Source organism: Perissodus microlepis, chromosome 14 (genome assembly GCF_051167445.1).
Source record: "Perissodus microlepis isolate ML-2025 ecotype Zambia chromosome 14, ASM5116744v1, whole genome shotgun sequence".
In the NCBI taxonomy this organism is placed as follows: domain Eukaryota; kingdom Metazoa; phylum Chordata; class Actinopteri; order Cichliformes; family Cichlidae; genus Perissodus; species Perissodus microlepis.
In genome coordinates, this window is record NC_140474.1 from 21,684,693 (window position 1) to 21,702,691 (window position 17,999).

At 39.8% G+C, this 17,999-nt stretch overlaps 1 long non-coding RNA gene across 1 annotated transcript; it reads right to left on the reverse strand.

Moving 5' to 3' along the window:
* LOC146373899 (uncharacterized) lies at positions 1-13,382 on the reverse strand. The gene is made up of 3 exons (XR_014802190.1): positions 13,050-13,382; positions 743-762; positions 1-29 (listed from the first exon to the last, which is right to left on the reverse strand). It is a non-coding gene; the product is annotated as an uncharacterized LOC146373899 (long non-coding RNA).
* Between the last annotated feature and the right edge of the window lie 4,617 nt (positions 13,383-17,999).

The following is a 17,999-nucleotide window of genomic DNA, read 5'->3' on the forward strand; positions in this document are numbered from 1 at the left end:
AGCGTAGCGGGAGGAGAGTATGACAGCTGCTGCAAAAAACAAAACAAAAAAAAGAAATACAGTTAATACTTTTACTTGTACTACGAAACTAAATGTCTGGTTATTTCTTCGTGTACAGGGATCCTTTTAAAAACTCAGCATTGAAATGCAAAAAGTATTTATTTTATTTATTTATTTACATTTCATATGTTTAGAAGTATGAATGATCCACAGAAATGAAATAGTAAAGGACTGCATACCCAGTTATTACATGAATATTCACATGGGTGGACACGGGAAATGTTACTACAACTGAGCACACTGAGGTCCTGTTTTTCAGGAAATTCTGGGAATTCATTTTCTACAGTAACAATGTGATGCCAAAGACTTGAAGCTGCCTTGCAGGGATTAAATATTTTTAGCAGTTTCGTAAGTTGTGTGAAAAATATGAACTTTTTGTAAGACTCAGCCAATCACTTATCAGCTTTTCAGTTTCCCCTTATTTAATATGTAACTTAAAATTTAAACACAGATGTTTAAATGTGAATTGTCAGTGCTCTGTAAACACATTTAAATAAGAAAAAAAAACGTGTACTCTACTTTAAGCATGGTTTTAAATTTAAATTTAAATGTTGTTTTGTGGAAGCCCAATTATACAGCAGAGAAAAATGTTGATCTTCTTTTTGGTTTGGTTTGTTACCCACTCTGAACAAAATGTTTTGCAGCAATTAGTGCATAGTTTTGTCCATGTAGGCTGACTCACCTTTATCATCACATCTGAAGCTAAAAAGAAGAAAGAAAAAAAGAATTTTTAAAAAAAGCACAGAGTAACCCAAGGTCTCACCATCTTTTTCATATAACTTCGCTGCTCCTCCAGCAACCAGTGATTGATCTCTGCTGGTGAACAATACAATGTATCAGATTAATGGAGTATTTCTGTGTCAGTTTAATTGATGAAAGAAAAAAAAAGCAGAGTGCGACAAAAAAGAAATGTAGCTCGAGTGTTGCTATAGAATAAATCCTGTGGTATATACCATCACATGGCGTCTGTTTCAGAAAACTTAAATAAAATAATAATATTTGTCTTTTTTTGTGCATGAGTGGAGATTAGTTCATACATGAAACTAAGTATTGCCTAAACAAATAATGTATAGATTTCACCAATCACTTATCTGACTACTCAGCCTAGATTTAATAATGGATTCCCACGTTATTGTTATTTTTTTAATTTATTTTTTTAATACTAACATACTTCCATGAGAATCATTCAGTTTGTTAGCATTTTCCTGGTTTGGGTTTATCTGGTAGCAGCATCTAAATACAGAAATGCTGACAGCTCTCTGATATAGACGCTGACACTGCTGAATTTGCAGCAGCATATTCGTTATTCATGCTGAGAAAATGGCCAAAGAATACAGGAAGAATAACAAACATATGAATAGTCTATAGATATGAATGAATTCTAATGTATATTATTTGAACTTAACAAAATAACCCAGGTCTATAACATCTTCAAAAAAACAAGTGAGCATCTGTTGGATGTACAGTAGTGTCTGCTTCATGAAACCCACATAGATGAATAAATCCCCGACATTAACATGCTCATTAATTCTAAAATCGCTGATAGGTTCCAACCTGAAGCCTCCCAACTGTCTGAACTGACTCGCCACCAAAGGGTGATCAATGGAAAGTGCTTCACATTTCTTACAGTGATTCATGCCTGTGTCCACAACATATGGCTTCAGGTGTTGTTAAACAACTGCAAAGTAAATCACCAGCTCAAGGAGCTCTGGCACTAATTGCATTTATAAACCACCAGTGCTGTGTGGTCCAGCAGTAGCACGCTGAGCATGACATTCTGCATGTAGGCACTTTTCCACAGAGCAAAGTGCATACAATGTTCTCTTAGCCAGTTTATGTGACCATGTTCACCATCATATTCTGCTTCATCTAATGCTGTTCTGCTCAAACTCTGTAGATGCTTTCCTCATCCTTCTGTCAAACTAAAACTGTATTTTCTTCTGGTACTAGGATACAAGTATGAAACTTAAGTTAAGGGTATGATCTTGAAAGCAATAAGTAGTTTGAATATCATTCACCAGTATGATGAACACACGCATGTATGCAACTGGATTGAAAACATTAACAAGCAGAAGCAACAATAAACGTTACATATTAGGTCACTCTTATATCTGGTTCTGGCCTTCTGTAGGTATACATAATCGCTGTCATGCATTTAAGAGCAAAAGCACATACTGAGGTGGGTGATCAGTCTTATTGTACAGCAGCGGCGGAGTTGTCTGCAAAAATCAATGGGAAATTTAAATGTCAGACGAGTCTTTAATGTCAGTATAAGTAAAATGTCAAGAAACCTACTTTCACTCGCTTGAACAAAAATGGATGCATAGAGACAAACGCACATACCCATTTACAAGCACATCATGCCTTTTCTTTTATATTTAGGCTACTTCTCGTTTCTCTTATAAATCTATTCTGTACATTCAATACAATAGACATTGATTGTCATTCTTAATTAGTCACGCTATCTTTAAATGCTTGCAAAACATAATACATATTATGATGGGCCATAGACTGGATATGAAAGAAAGACTCCAGGTCTTTAAAGCTGCAAAAATTGCAAAGCGTCTTAAACTTGCATTTGTTCCAATGGAAAATTGGGAGCAATCCTACACAAACCATGACAAAAATACCCATTCCTCACTGAATTTTAGTCATCCATCTATCTATTCTCTTCTGCATATCCAATTCGGGTTACTGGGGAGCTTATCCCAGCTGCCATGCACAGGGCAAGAGGTTGGACAGGTTGGCAGTAGCGCTAATGCAGAGAGACAGACAGCCATTAATGCTCATGGGAAATTTAGATTCACACATTAACCTAACCCCACTAACTGCATGGGGAGAACAGGCAAACTCTTCACAGAAAAGTCCCAGCCAATTTCTGAATTCAAACCCGGGACCTGCTTGCCATTAAGCAGTGCTAACCACTGTATCACTGGAGTCGGTAAGCATTTTCCTGATGAGTTTGTGGTTTTGAAAGCTAATTTCAACTCTTCTTCAAAACTGGATAATACTTATTTGTAAACTATGGTCACATTTGGAGTCTGCTTTAAATAGCAGAGTTACTTTGCGGTTGAAGAGTTGCTACTACATCCAGTTGTAATGCTGGAGTCAAGTGTTCAGTTTTCACGTAATATAGACGCAGCTAGAATTAACATGCAAGCTAGCTAGCAGCAGCATCACCCCGTCTTCACTCAATAACAGAGCAGTTTAAAAAAAAATCAAGATAGTAACAACCAAAAACCACACGCGAGCCTTCAAAATAATAGTCCAGAAACGAATTTCTGAAAGTCGCTTCATCCATTTTTCATACATATGATGGGCAAACAGTTTAATGTTTACTGTTGCCTTAAATGTCTGTCACGGTTCTGAGTCAGTATTTTGAGTTCTGATGTTTTGGTTATTTTTGAATGATTGTTGTGTTTTTCAGGTGCTATGATTATTATTATTATTATTATTATTATTATTATTATTAGAATTCCATGTTTCTGTTTATTCGTGTTTCAGGATTTGTGTCTCATGTTTAGCATTGAGTTCCATGTGTTATATTCTGTCTGTCTCTCAGTGTCTAGTCTGCGTCCTTGTGTAGTGATCTCTTGTTTCCTGTTTTATTGTAAAGGTCTGCGTCTCATGTGTATTCAGTTTTACCTCCCTTGTCTGGTCTCGTTAATTACTCCGAGCTGTGTCCCCCACCTGTGTGTAATCTCCCTGTGTTTCTCTGAGTGTATTTAAGTCGTGTCTTCTGTTGTTGTAGTTGCTGGTCCGTCTGTGTATCCATCGTGTTTCATCCGTGTGTTCTTCCTGCTGTCCGTCATCACTTACCTCCGCCCATCCTTCTTCATGTTCGTGTCCTGGTTCGTGTTTTTTAGTTTAGTTGTTCCCAGTTCAGATAGTCTGCAGTCCAGTTTACCGTTTTTCTATTTTGTACTTTACTTTCAATAAACCACCTTCACACCTTTACAAGTGCCTGCGTTTGGATCCTACTTCATTATCTCCACACGGCTCACTTCACTCGCCGTGACAATGTCAGATGGACCTACGTTTGCATTTATGCTAGGAAAATGGCAAAGCGATTCCTTAGTAATCAATATTGACAGATCCAATTTCCTGTTGAGAAGCTCACTAACTGATAAAATATTGTAGGTGTTATCTGCATGTTTGTCATTCATTATAGGATAAGATTCATCTTTTTTTTTTCATCTTTTTTGGTGATCTCCTGACTTTTCGAGATGAGATGATGAAATAGCCTTTATTTGTCAGCTGCAGTTGCCCACAACCGAGATGACAGACCTTGCCGACCGTACATAAAATACACAAACATCACATTTGGAGACAGGCCAGGCTACGTAGCAAGGGAAAAAAAAAACATCGAAATGTGTAACACAAAAGGATAATCCAGGAATGCACAGATATCAACACACCATAACACAACAAAACACAGACAAGCAACATGGGAGAATATTCCAGTGTGTACAGCTGATCTGGGACCGCTGCAATCTTCAATCGCGCCTCCAGCTCATCCACTGTCCAAATCGGATGGGAGGTAAGCATGGGTGGAGGCGTTGGATTCGGGGGAGGGAGGGTGATAGTGAGGGCGTATCAGTATCAGTCTACATGTTTCGTGTGTGTGTGTGGGTGTGTATCCCATGTTCAGCTGAGTGTCACCACGTTAAGCGAAGATCAACAGTCTCCAGTGGACCCAGGTGGTCTTGAAGGAGGTACAAAGAGTTCTGACAACAGTCCTGTTATCATGGAGAATTTTTGTTGTTCCAGTCAGCTTCGACCTTGCCAGGCCTTCAGCTGGCGGCAGTGGGATAGCAGTATGAGTGAAGATGGTGAATGTTTGGGTTTAGTGCGAACAACTGCATCCAGTTTTTACAGTTCGTCTAATGTCCGTTACTGGTCACTAATTCTCTCAATTCCCATTCTTCTTCTCCAAGATCTTATCCATATTGCGTTCAAAACACAGTCTGAGTACTCACAGCCCTGCCCAACGTCTATCATGTCGGCCAGCCTGATGGGGTTTTGAACAGCTGTAGCCGCTTCTTGTTCTTAGATAAGCCAGGTCCGAGCCAGCTCTAATCAGCCAGAACTCTGTTATTGTGGTTCTGAATTGGTAGATGTCATTCAATGTCCTCCATCGAGAGTGTCGCCAGACACACAACGCAACCGACCATCGAGTGTCCGGCAGCAAACGTCTCCACAGGACAATCGGGCTCTCCCAAGCCCAGGAACGTGTCAATCTCATTACAGGACCAGTTGATCAGATCCATAATTCTTTAGGTTTTAGAGAACAAGGCTGAGAAACTCTTTGAGGGTGAGAGTTAGACGAGACTAGACAAAGACATAGAAGCAGCAGCAGGGAAGATAAGGGAGGGAGAGCGTGAAATATGCGTCCACATCATGGTTCGTCTATATAAATTTTTTTTGTTTTTAATGTTTTAGGAAATCAATACCTGATCGGTGAAGTTCTCTTTTAACCATAGAGTTTAATGGCTGCATGGCCTGTTTCCCTCAAACTTTACATTTGTAGCTATAATACTAGTAGCCCTAAAGCAATATTACAAATTACAGTGGAGCTCTTTAGTATCACAAGGTAAAGTGACCACATTATGGTTCCTTAACTTTACACTTTCAGTATTGACTATTCCCCTATCCTCACTTTTCTTCTGCTCATTCTCTCTCATTTGCACATTCGTCTTTCCCCAATTTTAACACAGTTCAGGCTAGTTTTAATGAACCATTTAAGACCTTTACCACTTCTTCATTGATGACTCTTCTTGCTCCTCTTTTCACCTGATATTTCCTTTATACCTTTTCCCCTACACTTAGCCTGCTTCATCCTGTCCCTCCATCTCAGCCATGTTGCTCGCTCTTCTCTCAATCTCAGTTTTCTTCCCATCGTCTCATCGTGGCTGGTTAGCACTATCCCCATCGATGACAACATATTCTGGCAATGAGTAATTTCACACCACGCAGTGGTGTTAAAACTCTAAATTTCTTTCAATGTGCCTATGTGTATGTATTGAACAAGAAAATTCTGGGAGGTCTTGAGTCACTGGCAGGGAAAGTGTTAAGGATATAATCTATTTTCTAGTGGTCACTGCTGGCTGGGTCCCCAGGGAAACCGCTGCAGGAGACAGGTGGAGTGACAGGACAAAAGGAGGAAGCAGCCACTGAAAGATTGTGTGCGCAACAGAGAGCCAGAGAGAGTGCATGTGAACGTAGTAGAGGTATATCTAGTTCTCGTTTAAGACGAGTGAAACTTTTTCTTCTTGTTATGCTGCCTTTTTCTGTCAAACACGCACAGGCTCACACCCACAGGATAGGATAAACACGCTCTCTCTCTCTCTACTTCCAATAACCAGACACAGGTTTCATGCATTATGGATGAATGTGGATGACGGTAAAGAATAGACAGTTTGAGTGTTTGTGTGTGTGCCCACGTCTGTGTGCTGGGCAGCGCAGCGTGACAGACTGCTTGTAGACTTGTGGTTTAAATCCTCTTTTAGACAGGTACATGGCTTAGATCGATTCCTGAGATATATAAGAGATGTGTGTGCTCATGCACATCTTCATTTTTCCCTTCATGTCCATCTGCCTGCTGATAAATATGTGTCTGCATGTTTGTTCATCTGAGTGGTATAATTTATTCCATCAGGCATTACAGGAGGAGAGCTAATTTCAGGTGTGAAAAGCTCTCACACGTATGATATTTAAAGCTCACACTGATTATACCATTTTTGTGAGCCAATTTTGTTGTTGTTGTTGTTGTTTTTTAATTAGATGTGAACTTTGCAGTCCATGCATACAACTGATGAGCCATTCTAAAAGTAACTACGGAAAAGCAAAACCCACGCAGAGTAAAATTGGCCACCAGTAACTACAAAAACTAACAAGCAGGTGCATTGTGTATTTCTGCATGATCAGATGAAGTTAGTCTGCCTGACATTTCAGCAGCAGAACGGCATACAGTATGTTGGTATTGAAACACTTTAGCCCACAAACCGACAATGTTTTTGGACACTGTTAAGCACATTAACACAGAAGTGTTCTGTTTTGGAGACGAACTTGTGACCGTCAGTGAGCTCACTGTTGTTACTCATCTGTTTGAGTGATCCCATGCACTGAGCTTACTGTCTTTGTTCATTCACAAAACTCTCAGTTATATAACCAATCTGCTTTTCCTCTTAAATTCATTAAAAATGGGCTCACAACGCACAACTGGGTGAGGATTTGTGGAAAATAACAGGAAACATGTTCACATTGAATCACAGGTAGAAGTCCCGGGTCGGAAAAAACCCTGCTTTATTTAGAGCAGGAATGTCAACCAAGTACAGCCTGATTTGATCTTAAGTGGGCCTGACCACGTTTTACATCAACCTTCTGTTGGTGTAAAGAAGTTTAACTATGTATGTATTACTGGAAATATTTTAATATAAGTGCAATTTTATCAATACGTCTCATTTTTTCTACATGATAAAGATGCTGCTTTGGGCCCAACCAGCAAGAAATAAATGTGTAAAATTACAGAAAAAAAATATCTGTTAACTCCTGGTGGAAACAGTCCTGGTGGAACAAGCACTGAATTTTTTGTTAACTGGCAGATTTTTTTTTTTTTTTACTGTAAACGCTCTGTAAAAGTCATAAATTTCTATAGTAGATGTTAATAAAAACAGGAATTTTCTGTAATTTAGTTGTTTATCTATTACCTAATTCATCTGGTTATTATGAATGGCCATGAAGTAGTGTCTTTTTCAGTAGGAAAAGGTGTTGGACTTGTGACAATACAGTTCAAAGTCTCAAATTTACCCCCTCCTTCACATTTTCCAAAGTCGTCCAGTGGGCCAAATTGGAGACTTTGGTAGCCCTATTCTAGCCCCCGGGCCTTATGTTTGACACCCCTGATCTAGCTGTTTGGTTGCAGCAATGAGCCGTGACTCTGAGGGGATGAAAGACAAAGAAGTCAAGTGAGGACACTGTCTTGATAAAAACGTGTTCAATAAATTCAGCTAACAAATAAATTTGATGTTTATGTGATGTCTCACATAAACATCATAATATATTTTTGAAAAGTATAAAAGGACATGTAGATGTATCCTTGTGAGTATACAACAAAATCTAGCAACTGAGTAAATCCGTACTGAGTGAAAAACAGCATGTGGGATTTTACTCTGCAAATTGAGTTACTGGTAAAGAAGCCTCATGTTTTTAATTCTACCAACCTCTTTATCTTCAAGCTGTTGCTTTATATCGATGTGGAAGAGACTGTTGTTGTTAATGTGGTCTACATTAGTTAGTTAACTATAGTGATAAGTAGCATTCTCTCATCTGTCAGTGAGACAATAATTAGGGTATGCTGCTACCTGCAGTAAGAGATAAATGCTAGACTTGTAGTCAAGACCACCTAAACTAAGACCAAGACAATACCAAGACCAGAGGGTATCGAGACCAAGACAAGACCAAGACAGACCATGTCAAGACCAAGACAAAGTCGAGATGAGACCAAGACCGAGACCGAGACAAGAAAGTCTTTAAACTGCAGCCAGATGCTGCTTCGTTTATGGGTATCAGGCATATTTATGTGTTTTTGCGGCCCTCCTCACCGCTGTCTACTGTCTCACTCACTTACTGAGAGGACAGACGCGTGCTCCACTTGACTGTCGCATCTCTCACCATCTCAGTTTTTCACATAATGATATTATCCTATATCCACGCATGTGATTGGCCACAATATGGAGGGATTGGAGTATAGCTGAGCCACTGTGTGAGAGCTGAGCAGCGAAAAAAAATTACGTGAGAAGCTGGCTCTCGCTCAATGGGAGTCGACTCTTCTGATTCACTAGAAAGCATTCTCTAAGCACGGCTCTTAGAGCTGAAGCTTTTGTGCATGACACATTATCGAACATTACATTGTGTGTCATGGATACTGTTGACTCCAAATCTCCCGACCACTATGTCGGGACAGCGAGACCAAGACAAGACCGAGGGATCAGAGACCAAGACAAGACCAAGACCACGTAAAAGTGGTCTCGAGACATCCAACTCTCATAAATGCTTTAAAGCACCTTAAAACCATATTAGACAGCTAATTCCTCAGTGTGTGTGTGTGTGTGTGTGTGTGTGTGTGTGTAAGTGTGGACAGTTACGGAGGGAGACAGTGTGCCCATAAAGCTGTGGAGAAAGAGCATGTGCCAGCTCCTGGCACTTCATCAAAGGCAACGAGATGGGGGACAGAAAGAGAAAAGGACATGAAAGTGAGGCAGGAGGATAGAGATGAGTAAGGGCTTACAAGGCATATGGCCTGTGTGATGAGCCAGATGTTTGTGTTTGGAGGGGAGAGGTGAGGACACACATGCCCTGTTGCAACTGCTTTTGCAATGCCTCCCATGGGATGAGGAGACAGATGTGTGGAGAGGCCATACCAACACACTGGGGCTTACAAAGCGCATCCAACCTTTCCCCAATGGTACTCTCTCTTCCCCTTTCCATTTATCATCATCATCACTATCTCTTCGTCACATCCTCATCACACCTCAGCTTCACTATTCTTCTAGAACTGCTCACAGCTTACGGCTCCATTTCACTGATTTCTCTTTACTAGCCTCTCCTAGAAAGTTAAATACTCACATTAATGCAACTTTTTTTTTCTGTTTGTAGCTGATCGAAAACATTGACCATGATATTGTGTAGGCAGTTACGATAATGGTATGGATACACATTCATTATGTACATGTTGATTTCAATGAAATGCTTAACACTTGTAAGTACTGATAGACGTGATGTGGTCATATTCCAGTTTTCAGGTACGACCTCTAACCTTTTAGACAGAGTGACCTTGGGACATCAATGGCAACCTGAAACCACCTCAGTTGGCAGCGCTGTCTTTTTAAGATACACCTTGGGAATTCCTGTCTTGTGTTGATAAGCTCTGATTAGAAATTGTCATATATTTCACATTTATCTTCTAATGCCTTTCTATTATCTCTCCTATCTCTTTCCCCCAATGGATATGGACAGATGAGTGTAGGATCAGGTCTCAGCTGGGCTCATTTGTTTGCTCTGTTTTTTCACCTTATTTCCACACCCAGGGACACATACTGATGCTAATACAGCCATAAATCACATGGCATATTACTTGCCTCTGTGTGTGAGTAAAGGACTGAGAGGTGATTAAGAAATACATAAGGTAAGAGCCACCAGTGAAAAGTAAATGTGGGAAACAGGTTGTACAGAAGTATTTATTTGTCTTGCTTCCTAAGTACATTCATCCATTTTTTTTTAGAAGAGATTAGATGGATTGGATAGAAGAGAGTCTGTCCCAGCTGTCATAGGGTGAAGCTCATGTGGCAAGGATGTGGATGTCACCCAAAACTTTTCAATAAAAACGCTGTGTAACTAAATACAGTGTAAATGAAAGGTGAATAGAGTGGTATAAAAATGAACTTACTGTCATGGTGGCTGCACTACTTTATTAGTAATTAATATCATGACTAATTAATAATGTCTAACATTAATTAGTCGTCATTTATATACTGATTAATTATTTTATGATCTATTTTGTGCTTGTGCTTTAAGGCTAAGAGAACTGATCACATCTGCACCTTCCTAGAGACCTTTGCAGTTGCAGTTATGCGTGTCACCCAGCAGAGGTAATTTTTGTATTTTATCCCGTGATTTATTGTTTGGTTTTATTGGTGTGGACTTTTTTGTATGTTTTACATTTTTAAAAATGTTTGGCATTTTACTTCGTACACACATCTTCCAAGTTAACAAAACAGTTCACAAATGCTTAGTCTACTGTGTTTAAATGGAGACAGGAGGCCACCATACTAGCAAAGCAAGGGGTTGGCAGAGAGGCACAGCTTAATGGCCACAGAAAATGGAAATTTTCAATTGGAAATGGAGGTCATGGAGTTGTTTCTTCAGGATGAGCATCTGGCCAAGAGGAGGAGACAGAGCCAACAGTAATAGATGATTTAGAAAGATAGAGAACTGAACATGAAAGACTGAGCGTACTGCTGTTACACTGCTGAGCTGCTGAGATGGGTTTTACTCTGGGACATTGTGCAATTTTATTGTCATTATTTTTTTATTTTTACTGCCTTGTGCAGTAAACCACCCCCCCCCCCCCCCCCCAAAAAAAAAAAAACAACAACAAAAAAACAAAAACAAAAAACCTTTATTTGTTATTTTTTGATAAGATTCGTGTTTTAGTGGGCAGGAATTTAATATTTATTTTAAATAAACTAACATTTTTTAAATTGCTGTCTGATTCTGTGACTCCTTGGTTTGCCCCCTCTTGCTCTTATTAGCTTCTCGCCACCCAATCACAATGCTCAATTATGCTGTTAACGATACACAAGTTCCTTTGAATGTTTTTACCTTTTGTGATTTTTATCAAAAGAATCCTGTTGTATACAGAGTGCAGTATTATTCTAATTGTGCCATTGCACAATTGTGAGAGGACTTTTGTGGACTTTCAGAGTTGTCACATTCAGATTATCATGAAAAACTGAAACATTCATCTTAATGTGGATACAAGTAACAGATCCACATACAAATATTTTACAAATCAGTTATAAAAGATAAGACTTTGAAAAGAGATTCGATCTTTTAACTGACCAAGGTACAATCCTTGACCTCAGATGTAATTCACAGCACAGATCATATGACCATGATCCACTATGTTTCTCACTCCCTGTAGCTCTCCCACCCCTGTTTTTTATGTATGTGTGTTCTTTCAGTTTATATAGTATAATTATAAACCAGTGAATCATTAACAGTGAATACTGAAATGTAGTTTGTGTAACATTAGTCTTTAAGCTAATACAGTCAGCATGTATGTATGCACTTAAATGGCTTTTCTGGCCGGTCTGAGGGCAATAATAGTTGCCTCTGGTGTGATAATGGCAATCCACATGGATTCTTTTGTTCATACAAAAAAAATCCCCAGTTTGACACTTGGACGGACACACAAAAATCCCAAGTCCAAATAAAGGTGAGGGCATCTCACATCTGTGTTATATCAAATGAATGCATCCTCTACTGGGGTGGAAATTTGGGAAATAAGGGAGGAGCCAAATGTACCAATTTCCAGTTGCCCCTTTACACAAAATCAATGTGCAATCAATACACACATCACAATCAGTCTTTTTTCAGCTCTGTTTTGGTCTCCACCAAGTTCTCACAAAATTGGTATAAAGTTATTACCAATATATATAATATTAATAATTTATGTATGTGTGATATTTTTATGTTTGTGTAAGGAAACCCAACAGCATTTTGATGTTTTTGAGATTGAGTAAAGTTGCATCAGTATTTATTTTATTTTTATTTTTTTTGCTGATGTTGTTTTTTGTTTGGTAATTGGAAATCAACATGGCTGTAAATTAATGTGTCATGCGTGCAACATGTATAGAGTTCAGTACACACACGCGCACACACACACATATAAATGCACACCCCAGCACCTTCACTGCAATTTATTACCTCTATTTATATCTGTTACAGCTATGTGGGAGAGGAGGAGTGAAAGTGAGTGGGAGGAGGAGAACTAGTGACTGGAGAATGCAGGGAAATGGGGCAAGAGGCAGCGAGAAAGGGATATAGAGAACGTCACAGAAGAGAGAAGGGGATAAGAGGAGGGCAAGGAAGAAAGGAGAGAGTGGGTGTTTTGGCATTTTTTTTTAAATAAAAAGAAAGTATTCAAAAACAGGAGAAACAGATTAAGTATTGCAGAGAGAGACGAGAGAGGAGCGAGGTCTGTTTGATTCTGGGACAGCTGAGATCTCGCAGAACAAGACGACATCCTCTGTTGCCATGACAACTGCCTCTCTGTGAGCCATCGCTTCGTCCCATGCTTGCTCGCCCACACAGAGCGAAATCGCACACATACGCACACAAACACACATACATGCACTCGCACACGTTTGCTTACAGACACAACTCTTAAACATGGCCTCAAACTCCCACGCTGCCTGGCAACTTACCTCTCATCCACCTACCTCCCTCCTTTCTATCCTCCCACTCGCCATCCATCCGTCCATCCATGCAGTCCACCTTCTATCACATCAACATCTGCGCTTCCTTGTACTCTGTCTGCTACCTTTAAGAAGATCAAGTGAGTCATTTCCATGCTTTAAGAATTTAGGTTGAAATATCAGATATACACGTCAAGTGCTAAAAGTGCAATATGCAAGAATCTTTTCAATGTCCTCTCCTTTTCTTTTTTTTGCTCAATTCCCTAACTTTTACAGCCATAACCCTTTTAATAACATGGCTTCCTTTCTGTTTGTGCATGCCTGCATTTTTGTGTCGTTAGATTAATCCATGAGTTGGGAGTGTGCTTGTTGGTATGCAGTGCTGCACATGCACTGCTAGATAGCGCTGTAAGGCACCAGAGAGGACCGCAGCTGTTGAACTCTGTCTGCAGACATACACAGTGACTCCAGAGTACAACTATAAACAGAGTTTTTCATGCATGTAAAAATATGGACAGACACACAAACACAGACACACACACACACACACACACACACACACACACACACACACACACACACACACACACACACAAGGTGACATTAATGTGGAGATTTTGTCCACATGCTGTTCTGTACACATCCACTAGAGGAGACACAGTTGGCACAGAGAGGAAGGGCACTGCTGACCAATTTTCCACCTAGTCTTTTCCCTGCCAAGGCAAAGACAGACAGCAAACACTTTGCAGCTACACACACAGAGCTGCAAAAACTGAACGACAAATGCAGTAGCAGAGAGAAGAATCTGATGGACAAATAAGCAGCAGCAGCAATTAACTTCCTGCAATTATAAGAGAAAAGCAATAAATCTATTCTGACATAAATGAAAGACATTTCAGAACTTTAAGGAACAAAAACACTTTATTTATATACTAAATTGCTATTATACTTAAAATTAATACATCATAACAGCATAATACATGTACTAGCGTCACTATCAGACAGCCCCATGTTTCTTGGTTGCTGTCCAAGGTGCTGATTTCGGACTGCCTGTGGAGTAGTAAATTCTGCGTAACAGAACCATATGCAGTGATATCTCAGGGAAAGGCAATATATAACTTACTTGTCTTGAACACCACTAATGCCTCTTAAAATGCAGTCATGCATGTACAATGCATTTATTTTTAGCAAGAACTATCAGGGGCCCTTTTATTCGCTCTTTTATTTTGTTTTTCCGGGATTAATGAGACACGTCGGACACGTCATCACTCCACTAATGCACTTCGGGATGAGAAACAAATATCCTTGAAAGCGTTATTTTCTCCCATAAATCTTCTTCTCTGCGTGAGAAACAGTGTATGCTGGGAATAAAGGCAACAAAATACCCAGAAGAAGTCAGTAATCTACAAAGGCAGCATAACCTTATACATTTACGCATGTGTGGGCTGTAGAGAGAGGCCATTCTACCTGACTATGGAGTATCAAAGGGAAACGTAGGTAGAAACATGAGGACAATGCTGAATCAGCACAAGAAGGGCCTGATTTTTTTTCTTGCTGTGGGTTGACCAACCTAATCTCTGAGCAACTTTACAAAGCTTCTCTTTTTTTTTAATCAGAAAGGCTCTGTCAGTCCCTCTGGTGATCTCTGAGTTAGGATGGATCGCAGACAGAATTTGCATCTTAGAGAAAATTGTCAGTTTTCCAAACCAGGCACTGATCCAATTGCATAGTAAGCTGTCTGAGAAGAGACCAGCAAAAGTAATATTTGCTGTTTCAAGCCACAGATTGTAAAACAATAAATGGTGATGTTTAACCTCCTAGTACCTGGCGTCCACATATGTGGACATCACATTTTGGGTTATTTAGACCAAAACACTCAATTTTGTTCTACAAGGGCCTGATATCCACTTATGAGGACATTATACTGCTACTGTTCGATCGAAATTTTAAACGAATATCCTCATAGTTTCTTAGAAACAAAAATCAGGTAAAAAAACCCCAAAACAAAACAGGTAATTCTTTGTTTTTACATTCACCGGGTCCCAATATGCCCAAATATCAAAGAGAAATTAAAAATGCATGCCATGAAAGAGTTGGGGTCTAAGGAGGCTAAAAGAGTTTGGTGACAGTATAAAAAAATCTCATATTTCATAACATGTATAGAGGTGACCTGCTCACTGGCTGATGTGGTGCTTGCTGTACTAAGACAGAGCTCTGTGGCCTCTGTAAGTGTCCAGGTTTATGACTCTAACAAAAGAAGCCTTCAGTGGGCAGTTGTTTGCAGTCTGAACAACCTTTCTATTCAGTTACAGACTGGTCGGCATGGATAACTTTATCTATGCATTATTTATTTTTGGCCTAGCTGGCTCGATATTAGAGGCTTTGTTTCTGTATTTCACCAGCTGCAAAGTCACACAAACTAAAAATTCCTGCAGTACTTCTGGCTGTGCTTGTGTGCATTATCATTTAAGTGGCCTTTACTTCTTATCTCAACAAAGGGAGCAGAGCAACAATGTGAAGCCCAACATTTTCCAAAACATGCTGCCAGGTAATTGTGTAGTGAGTGCAGCAATTTGTCTGAGTATACTGTTGTGGACCGATGGTGCAGTTGACCAACAAGTAAGCCAGCTCCACTGCTACAGACAGAAAATGCATTTCTCCACATTACCACTGTTTTACCCTGTGTGCAGACAAAAGCTTTCTCCCCAACTGCTTGACTCATTTCATAGCTTCGGTTTAACGCAATCATGTCAGATGAATCAATTCAGCTCATTTGCTGCACAAATGACAATTTTCTAAGAGGCCATCCTCTGATTTTCACTGACATACGAATGCTCTTATGAAGAGCAAACAAAACAACTCCTTAAAAATGCCATCAATTCTAAAAGCACTGAAACGAGTGCTGGCGAGGAAAAGCGCAGACAAACCTCATGCAGACATTTCAAATAGGATCTGCTATCCTATGATGTGTAAACAAATCCTCAAGTTTAATCAATTGTGTTGTGTGTGTGTGTGTGTGTGTGTGTGTGTGTGTGTGTGTGTGTGTGTGTGTGTGTGTGTGTGTGTGTGTGTGTGTGTGTGAGACAGAGAGACAAAGGGAGAGTGCACTAAGTCTAGTATTGAATCAGATTCACTCTCAGGCTGAACTGGTTGTGAATGATTAGTCATTCGGAGCAAGTCTTTGAGAGTCCACATAGCACTATATTTTAAATTCACTGAAACCTTTGCTACTGTGAGGTCACACAGACATGGACACACACACACACACACACACACACACACACACACACACACACACACACACACACACACACACACACACACAGAGAAACACACATCGATCAGAGCTGGAGGTGCAGCCACTATTTTCATTCATCCAGAGTCTCTCCTGGCTCCTACTATTGATTTTCTTTTACTGTATGTTTAATTCACAGCCAAAGTAAGCCTGCCACAGCCTCCACTTCCAACACCTCTCTCAGTGTTTATCGATTATGTAGTAGCACTACAACCCTGCTCTATGCCTGTATTTTTTCTGTGGCTGCTTTATTGCAGCATTTATAATTTATTTATACTTATACTGTATACAGTATGAATATCCTTTATCTCTTGAGGGTGATTTTTCACCTGAGAACACGTTGCTAAGTTGAATGCACATCAGTTTTTTAGACCTCTGTGGGATTTGTTGCTTTGCAAGCTGAAGAAGAAATTCCTGTAAACTTAAGCTAGAGCTAGAGGCTACAATACAAACACTTAACAATAATAAAATAAAACTAAATAAAATACCCCCCCCCCCCCCCCCCCCCCCCCCCCCCAAAGGGTCCAAATTGTGGATCCTTTGGACTATCCATGAAAATATATGTGCGCATTAATGCATGCCAAGGCAACGCCAAAAAACATTCTGCTCATTATCCTGCTGACAGCAGCATGGCTCTGTAGCAAAAGAGTCAGACCTCACCCGTCATTCACTGAAAACAGTTGGAACATTACCAATTGGAAAACACCAAAAAGGATGTCTGAAACTGTTGAGCAGCTGAAATCAAGTAAGAATGGGAAAATTTTTTGCTTTTAAAACTTCAACTTAATTCCCAAATGTTTACAGAGGTTTGCTAACAGAAGAAGTGATGTAACACGGTGGCAAACATGCCCAAACCTTTTCCAGCAATTAATCCAGAACGAGCACATGTTTTACAAAACTAACAAACTAACTATATAAATCAATCTCCATTTAGAAATTGTATACGTATATATGTTATGCAACTTCTTGCGTTCTCATTTTGCATGCAGTTGACACAGCATCACTACTTTTTGGAAGCAGGTTGGTGTATTGGTGTGAAAATAGAGTGTGCATGTTTGTGTTAGTGAGTGTGTAAATAACACGACTAAAGAGAGACTTTATGCCAACCTGAAATCACATGTAGCTCATTTCCTCCTCATCCTTTCCTCCTTATTCCCTCTACTTTTTCCTTTTTGTGTAACATTGGAAAAGAAATAGAGGAGAACTACAAGGGCAGAGTCAGTCTGTAAAGAGAAACAAAGCTATGACTTTCTTGGTAGCTTGTTGCCTTAGAGACTAGCAGAAAGCGAGAGATAAAGCTGTGAAATCTTCTGATCATCTGGGCATGTGTGTGTTTGACTGTGTGAGAGAGAGAAGACTGTGTCTGTGTGGGTGTACAGAGAAGGGGTTGGCTTCTGAGTCAGAAGAAAAAAAAAAGAAGAAGAAAAAAATTCTCACACAACTCTACCCTGCGCCTAACCTCTCCCCTCCACTACCTCGTGGTTTCTCTCTCAAATTATTACATCAATGCTGAAAATCCGATCTAATTATTGAAAATTAGAAAGTGACACCATCTTCCTGCAGCGTGCGGCCTAACCTCTAAACCAATATGCAATGGAGAGAGAAGCGCTAGACAACAGACGGCGTCTTTGTCTCCCAAGGATTAGAAGAAACTACAGTGTTAA